This window comes from Phocoena phocoena, chromosome 20 (genome assembly GCF_963924675.1).
Source record: "Phocoena phocoena chromosome 20, mPhoPho1.1, whole genome shotgun sequence".
NCBI classification, from domain to species: Eukaryota; Metazoa; Chordata; class Mammalia; order Artiodactyla; family Phocoenidae; genus Phocoena; species Phocoena phocoena.
In genome coordinates this window covers 559948-574177 of record NC_089238.1, presented here as the reverse complement: position 1 = coordinate 574177, position 14230 = coordinate 559948, and positions in this window count along the sequence as shown.

The following is a 14230-nucleotide window of genomic DNA, read 5'->3' as shown; positions in this document are numbered from 1 at the left end:
TTGTGCAGCCTTATTTTTATGTACTGCATAGTTTGCTGAAATAATTCTATATCATCACATTTTTAAGAAAAATATGTTAAAATTCAGATAAGGGCAACTCATTATCCATTGACAGTATAGTTATTTCCTTAGAAATCTAAACAGAAGCTGCACATTTTTGGAATTAATGGGAGTTAGGTAAGGATTTTAGATGGACGATTAGGAATGCAAATCAATGTATGTGTCGTGGAAAAATCAGTATATAAAAATTAGCAGCAAGCAGTTAGAAAATGTGCTTTTAAAAGAAATAAATGTTCTCAGTTTTATGTATGTGTATAAAATAAAACAATTTCAAAAAGAAATAATTAGTATATGTACAAAAAATAATAAATACCCACACTTCCACTATCCAGCATGAATGTGGGAGGGCAACCCCCAGAGTAGCCCAGGCAGGATGTGTGTGAGGCCTAGGGTTCCAGGCACAGTTCCTACACAGCCTAAGTCAAGGTGAAGGAGACAATTCTCAAAGAATCTCACCCAATATATACACTTTTTTGTTTTCGTATTGGTGATTGTAGGGGTTTTTTCGTTGAAGTATAGTTGATTTACAATATTGTGTTAGTTTCAGATGTACAACAAAGTAATTCAGTTTTTTTTTTTCAGATTCTTTTTCCACTATAGGTTATTATAAGATATTGAGGATAGTTCCTTGTGCTTACAGTAATCCTTGTTGCTTATCTGTTTTATGTATCATAGTTTGTATCTGTTAATCCCATACTCCTAATTTATCCCTACCTCTCTCTCTTTCCCCTTTGGTAACCATAAGTTTCTTTTCTCTGTGAGTCTGTCTCTGTTTTGTATATAAATTCATTTGTATTATTTTTTAGATTCTACATGATATAGATACAGTGATATAATATTTATATATATTTGTCTTTCTCTGTATGACTTATGTCACTCAGTATGATATTCTCTAGGTCCACCCAAGTTGCTACAAATGGCAATATTTCATGGCTGAGTAATATTCCATTACATATGTATACACATATATGTATATGCAATGTGTACATATATAATATATACATACCACATGTATATATGTAATATATACATACTATATCTTATTTTTTAATATTTATTTTATTATTTATTTGGTTGCACTGGGTCTTTAGTTGCGGCAGGTGGGCTCCTTAGTTGTGGCACGCAAACTCTTAGTTACAGCATACACGTGGGATCTAATTCCCTGACCAGGGATCGAACCTGGGCCCCCTGCATTGGGAGCACGGAGCCTTAACCACTGCGCCACCAGGGAAGTCCCCATACCTTCTTAAATCAATCATCTGCTGATAGGCACTTGGGTTATTAGGGTTTTCCTCTTAGTCCCCACCCAGGGACACAGGTCCCAACGTGGTCGCTTTTCTTCCCTTCCTGCCCAATTACTTGTAGATCTCTCTTACAGCCTTGGATGTACAGGAGTCCTTCTGCCAACTTCCAGTTCGTTTTCAGTGAGAATTGTTCCACATGTAGATGTATTTTTCATGTGTTCATGGAGGGAGGTGCGATCCATGTCCCTCTTACTCCACCATCTTGATCTATCACCAATAATCTCCCTTTTGATTAGGTTAAGGTCAACTGATTTAAAATCTAAATTACATCTTTAAAATCCCTTCCTCTTTGCTGTACAACCGAAATGAATCAGGGTGTAATACCAGGAGGTGGAAATCATGGGCGCCATCTTAGAATTTTGCCTACCACAATGTCCACTCTAGAAGTTGAAATGCATTGATTTAACTTGCAGGCCCTTGACAACCAGCAAGTCTGCACACTTCCTGTATGTCTGTTAATTAGCTACCCAATCTTTTTCGGGACTGGTCACTTTACATTGTTTATCCATGTATATGCTGGAGTCTATCTCACAACTGTGTATGAACCTTTATGTAGCAGCTCCCCTGACTCCTTTTCGTCTGATGTTCCTGTCTGGCTTCTCCAGGTGTCATAGTCAGGGCCAGCATACACTGAGATGGAGTCAGAAGTACAAAAGTTTATTGGGGAATAACACTAGTGAAAGAATGAAAAAGTGAAAAGGGGAGAAAGCAGGATTGGCCAGGAGGCACTGTCAGACCACCATGCTGCCTAGCAATAAGCTCAGGGCAGACTGCCAGTGAGAGGAGTCTTGTGTGGGGTGCAAACATCCAGGCCTGTGGACCATGGACTTGCGTGCTTGGTGGCCAGAGGCTGCTGGGAAAAGAGTGTGACCTGGGCTCCTAAGGGGCTCACAGCTGACAGCAGGTCCCTCTTTGAAGGCAAGTCAGGGTAGCAGCCAACCAATAGTCTATCCTTGGTGCCTTGTCATCTGTTGGTGCACACAGTGCCCTTAAAGAAAAAGATCCTTCACTCAGGTTACAAAGCCTTGTCTGGTCGAGTCCTGCCCTCCAGCTCCATCAGGTTCTAGCCCCTTGGTTTCTGTGGCCTCCGATCCTCTTTCAATTCCTAGACTTCTCCATCAGGAACAGAAGCCAGAGTGCTCAAGATTCCTTAAGGGTCTACCAAAATGGTATCATTCCTTTTAAAATTAGAGGAGAAAAATGAATGTAATCCAGTCTGGCTTATGTTCATCTTTATACAAATGTAGTAATAAAATGTATTTTTTTCCTATTTTTTGATGGAGGAAGGAGCCCACGAAGGCCAAAGTGCCTCAGGCTTGAGAAAGAAGGTCGGGATCTGCCCCTGCCTTGCCCCTCCTCACACCAGGTTCTCCGTTATCAGACACCCCTGCTCTGGAGAGCACTCTCCTCTGTACTCCCTCTTCTGGTCAGTGCCTCATTTTTTCAGGTTTTCTATTGCTGATGATCCCCAAGTACATCATACCAGCCCAGTCCCCTCCCTGTACTCCAGACTAAAACAGTCTCCTGCCTCCTTGACTCTCCACTGGAAGGCCTGATGAGCATCTTACATGCCCCAAAGCGAATGCCAGTGCTGTCCTCAATCCCAGCTCCTCTCACAGCGTTGCCTGTCTTGGTCACCAGCGTTTCCATTCTTTCCCTGATAAAGGCCAAATCTTTTTTTTTTTTTGGTAATAAACTTATTTATTTATTTATTTTTGGCTGTGTTGGGTCTTCGATGCTGCGCGCGGGCTTTTTCTAGTTGTGGTGAGCAGGGGCTACTCTTCGTAGTGGTGCACGGGCTTCTCGTTGTGGTGGCTTCTCTTGTTACGGAGCATGGGCTCTATGTGCGCAGGCTTCAGTAGTTGTGGCACGTGGGCTCTAGAGCGCAGGCTCAGTAGTTGTGGCACATGGGATTAGTTGCTCCACGGCATGTGGGATTCTCCCGGACCAGGGCTCGAACCTGTGTCGCCTGCATTGGCAGGCGGATTCTTAACTGCTGAGTCACCAGGGAAGTCCCAGGCCAAATCTTCTTTGGTGTCTGGACTCTGCTAATTCATATCCTACCTGTGACTGGACGGCAGGTCCTGCCAGCATCGTGCTCAAACCTACCCAGAATGCAGCCAACTCTCACTGCCTGCCTGACGGCCAGCATCTCTTACAGTGGTCATGTCACCAGCCCCCCAGTTCTATCCTTCTCCCCAGCTAAATTTCCCCATAGCAGCCAGAGACTTTCCATGGCACCTCCCTCCTTTGCTCAAAATGTTTGAGGGCTCCCAGCTCCCTCAGTGGGGAAAGTCCACACCACAGCCTGCAAGGCAGCCAGGTCAGCCCTGAGCTCACACTTTTCTTTCTCTCTGCCTTACTCAGCTCCAGCCACACTCGTCCTCTCCCTGGTGCTCCCATGCATGATATGCTCCCACGTCAGGGCCTTTGCACTGCTGTTCCCCCCTTGCCTGGAATACACTTCCATCAGATATCTGCCCAGCTCATTCCTTATCCTCTTTAAGTCTTCATTCATACCTGGCACACACTGGGTACTTAATGAATATTCATTGACTGAAAACCAGTCAGTTGAATTGTTGGTCCCAATTTTTCACTGCCCTCCTTGAAGAAGAATTACATGTCCTCACATGCTGCTAGTGACTTGCAAAGCCTCCCTGTGCAAGTGGGAAGGAGGCATATATATGTGATATATATGTATATGTATGTATATATATACACACACACACATATATGTCTATATTTGTATAGTTATTTATATTTTTTCCAGGCTTGGAAACTGGATTCAAAAACAAAAAGTTAGCCAGAAATCAGGGCATTTCTCTTAGAATCATATGCTGTCCTGAAAACAGAAAGATTCACAAAGGCTGAACTACATGCCTCCACATTTGGCAGAGACCAGGAATGTGAGGCTCACTTAAGGAAGCAGCAAGGGAACCAGAAGAGAGGGGTGGAACACATGGCCCTTGAGGAAACACTGATTCAGGACAGAGGCGGCAAGAATAATACATTTGGGGGAAAAGTTAATTAGAACTCAGTCCTTCCTTCTTCCACTATATAATGACATCAGAGAAGTCATACTCAAGAGAGACCATACCGGTGTGTTGAGTGTACAGAAGTCTTAACAGAGCTCAACCCTTATAACCATGAGCAGATTCACTCAGGAGACAAATCTTACAAATGTGTGGAGTGTGGGAGAGTCTTTTCTGAGAAAGATTGTCTTTCAGTACACTTTAGGACTCATATAGGAGAAAAATTCTATAAATGTATAGGCACAAATTATCCCTTACTCAGTATGAGAGAATTTATACTTATGAGACACTTCATATTTGCAGTGAATTCGGGAGCTGATTTTCAAGGTGTGATTGCTTTATGTTACATCCAAGGATCTATAGAGGAAAGAAACGCTACAATGTAATCATTCAGGGAAAAGTTTCATGCTTTTCTCAGTTACTCAACATCACAGCACACACACTGGAGAGAAACATATGGATATATTCACTGTGGGAAAAGCTTTAAACATAGCTCAGCACTTATGGTGCTACATCAGAGAACTCATACTGGGAAAACCCTATACATGTAAATGGTGTGGAAGAGCCTTCAGGAGGTGTTCTCACTTTATCCAACACAAGAGGACTCATACTGGAGATCATTTTGAAGAGAGGCAATATTGGCAGGCTTTCAACTATGGCTTTCACATTATTTGACACCAGGAAATTCATACAGATTAGAGAAACTCATTGAACATAATATGGAAAAGCTATTGGTTGGAATTCCATGTGATTTGATATCAGAAATAAACCACAGAGGAGGCAGAATCCACAAGTTATTTTTGACCCATAAACAGGTACGTGAATGTAATAAGACTCTGCACTTGTAAGTCCCCGCAGTCACAGATAACGAGGTATGAGCAGTTATGCTCTGCATATGCCCTTGATTTCCCACAGAAAGTCATTTAATGGGACTCGGGGTCTAGGCCTGATGGACAATGTCTCATAGAAATGACTGCCATAGATAATAAAATGTAAATGTTTCGATGACAACAGCATATTTTTTACATCATATAAAAATCAGAGAACCACCAAATTTGAAGTGTCATGCAGAGATCATTTATCTTATAGTATCATAGGGATCAACATATGTACAGTTTTATAGTAGTCATAGAAGAGAGCTGAAAAATATGCCAACAATTTCTTTCTTGCCTAGTCCTGTCACGTCAAACAAATTACAGACTTTTATAAAAACTCACAAATGTTTCACAAGTGGCATTCCACTACTAACTTTAAGAGAGGTATCATAAAGAGTTGCCTGCATCTTCATGTTTCTAGGGGCATAGTCAGTGTTCAGGCAGGACTAAAAAGACATACCACACACAAAACTACACGAACTCATCAATGAGTTCTGTAAAGTTTCAGGATACAAAATTAATATACAGAAATCTGTTGCATTTCTATACACTAACAATGAACTATCAGAAAGATAAATTAAGAAAATAATCCCATTTACAACTGAATCAAAAAGAATAAAATAACTAGGAATAAATCTAACTAAGGAGGTAAAAGACCACACTGGGAAAACTATAAGACATTGATGAAAGAAACTGAAGATGACACAAACAGATGGAAATATATACTGTGCTCGTGAATTGGAAGAATTTATATTGTTAAAATGACCATATTACTCAAGGTAATCTACAGATTCAATGTGATCCCTATCAAAATACCAAAGGCATTTTTCACAGAACTAGAACAAATAATTCTAAAATATGTATGGAAACACAAAAGACCCCATATAGCCAAAACAATCTTGAGAAAGAATAAATCTGGAGGTAGCATGCGCCCTAATTTAAAACTATACTGCAAAGATACAATAATCAAAACAATATGGTACAGGCACAAAACCAGACATATAGATCAATGGAATAGAATAGAAAGACCAGAAATGAACCCAAACTTATATGGGCAATTAATCTACAACAAGGGAGGCAAGCATATACAATGGGGAAAAAGATGGCCTCTTCAATGAAGCGTGTTGGGAAAACTGGACAGCTACATACAAAAGAATCAAACTGGACTACTTTCTCACACCATGCACAAAAATATATTCATAATGGATTAAAGACTTAAACGTAAGACCTGAAACCATAAAACTTATAGAAAAAACCATAAGCAGTACACATTTTGACAATGGTCTTAGTAATTTTTTTTTTTTTTTTGCTATGTCTCCTCAGGCAAGGGAAACAAAAATAAACAAATGGGACTATGTCAAACTAAAAAGCTTTTGCACAGCAAAGGAAACTATCAACAAAATGAAAAGGTTGCCAACTGAATGGGAGAAGATATTTGTAAGTGATATATATGATAAGGGATTAATATTCAAAATATTAAAAGATCTCATAGAGCTCAACATCAAAAAAAAACAAACCGAATTTTAAAAGGGCACAGGATCTGAATAGACAATTTTTCAAAGGAGACATACAGATGGTCAACAGGCACATGAAAAGATGCTCAACATCACATTCAAAAGCACAATGAGATATCACCCCATACCTGTCAGAATGACTATTATCAAAAAGACAACAAATGACAAGTGTTGGCAAGGATGTGGAGAAAAGGGAACCCTTATCCACTGTTGATGGGAATGTAAATTGATGCAGGCACTGTGGAAAACAGTATGGAGGTGCCTCAAAAAATTAAATCAGGGAATTCCCTGGCAGTCCAGTGGTTAAGACTTTGCACTTTCACTGCTATGACCCAGGTTCAATCCCTGGTCAGAGAACTAATATCCCACAAGCCACGCAGCACTACCAAAAAAAAAGAAAAAAATTAAATCGAACTACCATATTATCTAGAAATTCTACTCCTACGTATTTATACAAAGAAAATAAAAACACTAATTTGAAAAGATATACGCACCCCTATGTTCACTGCAGCATTATTTACAATAGACAAGATATGGAAGAAAAACTAGTGCCCATCAGTAGATCAGTGGATAAAGAAGATGTGGTATATATACACAATGAAATATTACTCAGCCGTGAAAGAATGAAATCTTGCCATTTGCAACAACATGGATGGGCCTAGAGTTATTATGCTAAGTGAAATAAGTCAGACAGATAAAGACAAATACAGTATGATTTCACTTATATTTGGAATCTAAAAAACAACAACAACAAAAAAGAACAAACATAACAAAACAGAAAGAGTCACAGATTCAGAGAATAGGTGATTGCCAAAGGGGAGAAGGGTGGGAGGAGGAGAGAAATAGGTGAGAGGGATTAAGAGGTACAAACTTCCAGTGGCCAAATAAATGAGTCATAGGTATAAAATGTACAGTGTGGAGAATATAGTCAATAATTATGTAATATCTTTGTACAGTGACAGATGGTAACTAGACTTACCATGGTGATCGTTTTCAAACATATAGATATATCAACTCACTATATTGTGTATCAGGAACTAACATAGTTTTGTATCGTAGGTCAATTATACTTCAAAACAAACGACCAAATAAACTTATAAAAAAAAGATCAGATTTGTGGTTACCGGTGGGGGGGGGGGAAGGGAAGGGGGGAGGGGGAATCGGATGAAGGTAGGTTGATGGTACAACATGATAAATATACTTAATGCTGCTGTATGCTATATAAGAAAGATGTTAAGAGAATAAATCCTGAGTTCTCATCACAAGTAAAAAAACTTTTTTTCTGTTTATTTAATTTTGTATCAATGTGAGACAATCGAAGTTCACTAAACTTATTGTGATAATCATTTCACGATGCATGAAAGTTAAATCATTACGTAGTACGCCTTAAACTTATACAGTGCTGGATGTCAATTATACCTCAATAAAACTGGAAGGGAAAAAAATAAAATGTTTATTTTAAAAAAGACATACCACAGCCTGGTGAAGTGTCCGTACTCCAAGGGTGATACTGGGACTGGGAGCAACCTCACCCATAGCTGCTCAAAAGGGTATATGGTTCTGGGGAAGGGATGAAGGGAAATGTCCCACACATGAACTCTGAAGACCTTCCTCTCCCTCTCCCTTTATGAGAATCCTTTGAAAATCTGGTTTTCCTCCTAAACCCAAGGCAGAGCTCCTGCTCTTCCCTTATACTCCATGGAATACCACCTTTCCTTTCCAGCACTACCAACAAATCCTCCACCAAGATCCCCATCTCCTTGCTGCTCCCTGGATGTTGAGACTTTGTTCAGTTCCAGATCCCTGCTGGTAGCAAGTCCAGAAACTTCCAGCACCAGCTGCTCTCAGATGGGGCATATGTCCTTAGAACTCAACTTGAAGAGAGGCTTCTGGGGCAGATGAGCTTCACCCAAGCTGGCTTTTGTGCCAGCCACCGTGGAGGGGTCACCTACAGATGCCAAAATGCGAGCCACTCTTTTCCAGCTCTTGTCACAGCCAGGACATGGACACTTGTGTCAACCTGAGCCAACGGGACCTGAGGAAGTCTACAAGAAAGAGTGCTTCTGAAGAGAATGCATTCCTTTGTTGAGGTAGGCAGAGTAATGGCTCCCCAAAGCTGCCCACATCCTAATGCCTGGAACCAGTGACTATGTTATCTCACAGGGCAAAAGGGGCTTCGCAGATGCAATTAAGTTAAGGATCTTGAGATGAGATTATCCTGGGCCCAATGTAATCACGAATGTCCTTGTTTTAAGAAGAGGCAGGAGAAGTCAGAGTCAGAGAAGGCAATGTGATGAGGAAGCAGACGTCAGAGCCAGAGAGAGACTTATAGATGCTACACTGCTGGCTCTGGTGATGGAGAGAGAGGCCATGATCCAAGGAGTGCAGGACGTCTCTAGAAGCTGGAAAGGGCGAGGAAAGCGATTCTCCCCTAGAGCGTCTAGAAGGAAGGCAGCCCTGACAATATGTTGATTTTCGCCCAGAAAGACCCGTGTTGGACTTCTGACCTTCAGAGCTGAGATGATAAATTCGTGCTGTTTTAAGCCACAAAGTTTGTGGTAATTTGTTACAGTGGCAAAGGAAACAAACACACTCCCTGATGGCTATATCTTCAGCCAAATGTTGTATGGCTTCGTGTGATGTGTGAGACTGTGACAACCTCCTTGAGGCCATGAGGACACGAGCCTTGGGATTAAGCAAGACAATACACTGAGGAGAGCTGAGCAGAAGATGCAGAGCACCTGAAACCATCCCTGGAAGCCCTTGCTCTGGATTTCACGCGACGAGATAGTGAATGGTGGCACATTCTGTTACTCGTGGCCCCCAAAAATCTCACATGATAACCCTTTCTTGCTCCCAACCAGCTTCTGCTCTCAAGTCTCTTGTTTAATCATACTGAGAGACACAAGTCAGGGACTCCTAGGAGCAGCCATCACAGGTAATAAGCTTCTGCAGGCTCAGGCTGACGCTTGCTTACCTGACTTAGAGTCACTCCCCAGGAGGTGGCCACCCCACAAAGAGCAGAGAACCACTGTGGTCAGCATGAAGGGCCAGCTGCAGTCTGAGAGGCACTGCCAAGGGGCTACGGAGGAGGCAAAGAAACATTCCAGAGTTCCAAGGATATGACGTGAAAACACACAGGAACAAGGGTATATGGTGGATTCATCAAGTTACACATGCAGACATGGCTACACTCTCCCCCTCAGTCTTCATAGTGGGTGACATGGGTCCTCTCTGGGTAAGGGGAAAAAAAGGTGCTTGAAGAAAACCATACCTCCATTAAAAAAAAAATGTGCCAACTTGCTGAACAAGATGAATCCTCTGCCACCACACACACACACAAAATTCTATGATTGTTACTGCATGCTATTGATGGCTTTGAAGTCTAAATTTATTGGAAAGAAAAAGAATTTTTTTTGAACTAGTACTTTCTGAGGGCATTTCTCCTTAAGATGAGTTTGAATCCAACTTGATTGTTCTTGTGAAGATGGCAGTCAGTTCCTTTCCTCACATTTTAAAGAAGAAGTACGGAGCAAAGTCAAGGGCCAGGCTCCCAAGGAGCCCACTGTAATCCCGTAATTCCATTTGCTGTTGTATTGAGCCCAATGATGATTTGGGATTTATAGTTGGCCTTCCCAAACTGGAACATAAGACTCATCTTCATTTATGCAGTTTTACTTGTAATTCTTTCCAGAAACTTATCTTCCTGTAGGTTCCTTGCATTTCCGAACAAATTAATCCCAGACAGTTACGTCTTTATGCTTCTACTCTGAATCTCCTTTTCAATATACTTGTTAAGGTTATACAGATTTTGTGTGTACCTGTGTGTTGATTCATGTATCTTCCTTTCTTTCTTTTTTTTTTCTTTTTTTGCGGTACGCGGGCCTCTCACTGTTGTGGCCTCTCCCGTTGCGGAGCACAGGCTCCGGACGCGCAGGCTCAGCGGCCACGGCTCACGGGCCCAGCCGCTACGTGGCATGTGGGACCTTCCCGGACCGGGGCACGAACCCGTGTCCCCTGCATCGTCAGGCGGACTCTCAACCACTGTGCCACCAGGGAAGCCCTCCAATTGGATTTTTAAAGTATTCTAATGTTATCTATTTTTAAAAATATTTATTTATTTAGGCTGCACTGGGTCTTAGTTGTGGCATGCGGGAGCTTTGTTGTGGCATGTGGGCTCTTAGTTGCAGCATGCATGCGGGATCTAGTTCACTGACCAGGGATCGAACCTGGGCCCCCCGCACTGGGAGCAGGGTGTCTTACCACTGGAACACCAGGGAAGTTCGTAATGTTATCTATTAATAGAAGCATTTTTATATTTTCTTTTCTAATAGTTACAGCTCTTACGTCTGCTTCCTATCTTTTTTGTGGTAACAAGGACATACAGAAATCTTAAACTTCAGATTACTGAAAGCAGATATCCTTCTGTTCTGGATGTGTATATCAATCCATGGTTATTGAACAGAGGAGTGAATAAACAAGAGAATGAAGAAAGATGGGGGTCAATTTTCATCAGAGAGGAAAAGGTCAATTTCCTAAGGCAGAGAGAAATATTGAAATGGGTTGTATTCAGGACCAGCAGTAAGCAGGTTGCTGGCTTATCCCTTGTCTACATCCTAGTGGCCAAAGGATGAGACACTCCTACACTTGATGATACCAAGAGGGAAAGTAGGAGCCTGGTCCTGGATGACACTGGTGGCTTAATGAGTACCAGGAAGCTCCTACTTGTAGACATTCATTTCAGTGAGGAAATGGTGTTTATTTATGGTAGTTGGATTTTCAGTTATTTACAGCTAAACACACCCTATAGGATACAGGGTACAAAGCTTTGAACTGGATTATTCCAAAGTCAACTTGCTGGTTTATCCAGTATTCTGTGGACTTCTTACACTCCTTTTTGAAAGAGATCACTTTCTGGAAGCTGTACGTGGTCTGTCTCTGCTCAGAGCTCAGGTTCTTCACCTTTCCCCCACGTGCTACATCCTGTCTGGATTATCGTGATTTTTGAACTTATTCTTGGTGTGTGGGAGAACAGGCGACGAACAAATGTGTAGCAGTAATAAATAGACCCCAAAGCCTATTTTCAGGAAATAGTTATGATACTAATAATTTACAGGTAAAATGCTGATTAATTTATTCCTCCTTCTCTAACCTGAAGTTCTTAAGCTGAGTTGAGAAGTGTCCTAGAGGCTCATGTTTCAAAGAAGAAAATATACATCTTTCTTCGTTTTCTTGCTTTTTTAATGACTTTTAAAGTGTTCTCCTTCACATGGAACACTTTGAGATGCTATGTGTGATGAAATAATAACGGTGAATGGAGATCAGATTGTAGGTCCATGATTCAGTCGATTGAATGCCACCAGCTACCATAGTGATTTGCTCAATATATAGTTTTATATCTCTTATTCTTAGTCATATATTGTTTAAATTAAACCAATAGTGGACTACTGATTTTAAAAAGCATATGAAAGAATGTTAATATACTTCAACAATTCAGCATCTCAATAAACATGTTTGTCAGACTATACTAAGAGAAGAAAAGGGCAAATTAAACTTTGCAATTGAATGAAACGATTATTACTGCTAATCCAGCAATGTTCATAAATGATCCACAATGCCTTTTCTGCAATTCTAAATTCCAAAATGTTTTCTAATGAAAAGCTTCTTCCCCCTATTATGTCCCTGCAAAATTTACCTGAACTAACACGGCTATTTACACTTTGTTTCTGTCTAACTTAGTGGGACTCCTCATATATTTTCACACAGATACACCCAGACGCTGCCCCAGACCTGTTGGGATGTTGCATACTGCGCAGTGTATGTACCTTACTATACTGCTAAAATCCAAATGCTTATGAATTCTAAAATACTTCTGGCCCTGAAGGCTTAGAACAAAGGATTAGGGTCCTGTATGCAAACAGGATGCATAACATTTTTGACATTTTACATGCAAAATAGTTAACATTTGTTCAGAAATGTCTTTTTAATGTAATCAGATTACAGTAAATTAAATAGTATGATTAATTTGCTAAATGAAAAAAGAACATGAAGCAATTCATTATTAAAAGTTGTATTCAAGTGGGTTTCATGAATCAATCTCAAATACTATACTTATTTAAAAACACTATTTAACCTAAAATCATGTTTTTATTCTATACCATACAAACAGAAAAAAACTGAACTTCCAAGAAGGCTTTCTTTCTTAAGATGTTAAGGCCTCCATCAAACTTGAAGGTGAATCACTGGAAGCATCTCTAGTCACATCCAAAACAAAACAATAATATGGCTAATTAATTGCCCAGTCATACTACCTAGGGCTATAGAACATCAATTTTTTTAAAGTCAAAGTATGGAAAAGAGGCCTGAATTATTTAATGAATGGGATTTGTTTTATCAACAGCCAAGTAAAATCCAGGGAAGTGCTGTTAGAAGTAAAGACATCTGCATAGGCTCTAAATACTAATATGCAAAAGTCAACAGATACACTGTCTTAACTGCAACAAATAAGATGAACAATGTGCAGCCTGCACGTGGATATTCTCCACAGTGGCCATAGAAATTAACAACTCCTGGAACAAGTTTAGCATGCAGTGGACAGGATGATCCAAACAGAGGCACAGGGCTGCTGAAACCTGCTAGGAAACCCCAAGGAAGGGGAGAAAGAGTACACTGAACCCTGGGTCAGAGAAGGATAAGAGAGCCCCAAGCACCAAGGAGGAGAGAGGACATCAGAGCCCGGGCCCTGGAACCTAAGGAAGATGAAAGGACACCAAATACTGGACTCTGAGGAAGACATGAAAATAATTTGTCCTGGCCTCCCAAGAAAGATGAGAGTGGGCTGGGTTCAAGGAAGAAGAGCACACACCGGGTCCTGGGCAGCGAAAGACTTCTCCCATTTCCTAGATACGGGCATCTCGCTCATAGAAGAGGACACGGGGTAGAGAATCCTGTCCAGCCCACTCCAACTCCCTGATTCTTTGCTTAACCAAACATCAGACAGGCTACCCTGAACTTTCTCCCCAGTAAGCCCCATACGTGTACTTCCTCGTAGAATCCCATTTTAGCAAGAATCCTAAGTCAGTTTATCACGAATTCCTTACTCTTGATATCTGATCAAACTCCTCATCCCCACTCTCTATCCCAGGTGATATCCCATCACCTGGGCCTGCCTTCAGTAAAAAAGCCTATTATCTTGGTTCAGCCAGAATCCCCCCAGACTTGATGTCTCCTTTTCTTCATTTTCTATCCACCAGTATCCCACTCCCCCAATCCTAGGCCATAAATCCCCACTTATTCTGGTTGTATTCAGAACTGATCTGAGTTCTACACTGGAGTCTCCCTTCCCCGGTTGCAATAGTTTATTGAATAAAATCTACTTTCACCGCTTTAACTTCCGTCTAGCTCTGGTTTACCGTAGACAACAGCCACGCCCCCATCCCTGTGTC